This window comes from Camelina sativa, chromosome 11 (genome assembly GCF_000633955.1).
Source record: "Camelina sativa cultivar DH55 chromosome 11, Cs, whole genome shotgun sequence".
Taxonomy (NCBI): Eukaryota; Viridiplantae; Streptophyta; class Magnoliopsida; order Brassicales; family Brassicaceae; genus Camelina; species Camelina sativa.
Genome location: NC_025695.1, coordinates 22,569,455 through 22,570,289, shown reverse-complemented (window position 1 = coordinate 22,570,289; position 835 = coordinate 22,569,455).

The following is an 835-nucleotide window of genomic DNA, read 5'->3' as shown; positions in this document are numbered from 1 at the left end:
GAGTGTGGGGTCGAGTGGAAGCAAAAAGCAGGTCAAAGATTCCCATTTCAAATTTGAATGGTATGGACACTCCACCCTTGTCTCTTTGTCCCCTTAGCTTCTTTATATAGACTTAGCACGAGATTATACCTCTCACATTCTATCATTTGCTCAAAACAATTAAATTCAAGTTTTAAAGTCTCTCTCATAGCTTATCTTTTGCTCAAGCTTAGTTCTTTCAAGTTTTTGGGTCACTAACCTATTAACTTTGAGCTTTGAGTCTATTCCCTTCAGTTCTTTTTGAAAAATTTCTTCAAGGATCACTAGGAAGTCTCAACAAACCGCTGCAAACTCCATGGAACGTCATGATGCTAGCCTTGAATCAAGAGGAGAAGCTGGAAGAGCCACTAGACGCCCCACTCGATCATGCACTCGACCGAGTGGCGGTTCGAGCAGCCGGTCGAGCCAGATGCCGTGCCCAAGGAGAGAGATAGTTGAGGAAGATCCTGAGAGGAATGAAAGTGAGGAGGAAAGGGAGTCAACTCTCAATGAGTTCATGAGGAGACACAAAGCCAAAGGGAAGAGGCCAGCAGTTGAGGTTGAACAAGAGGAGAGTGAGAATGAGAGTGAGGAAGAAAGTGAAAAAGAAGAGTTAGAGGATGATGGAGAAGCTGAGTCTTGTGGGTTGTCAAAGAGGCAACTTTATGATGCTTTCATGAGAATGGAGTTCTTAGGGACTAGATATCCACACAAGGAAACCATTGAGAAGCTAGCCATTGATGAAGATGTGGAGTATCTCTTTGAGAAGTGCAACCTAACCAAGTTCATGGGGCTTTGCATGGAGGGCTACAAAGAA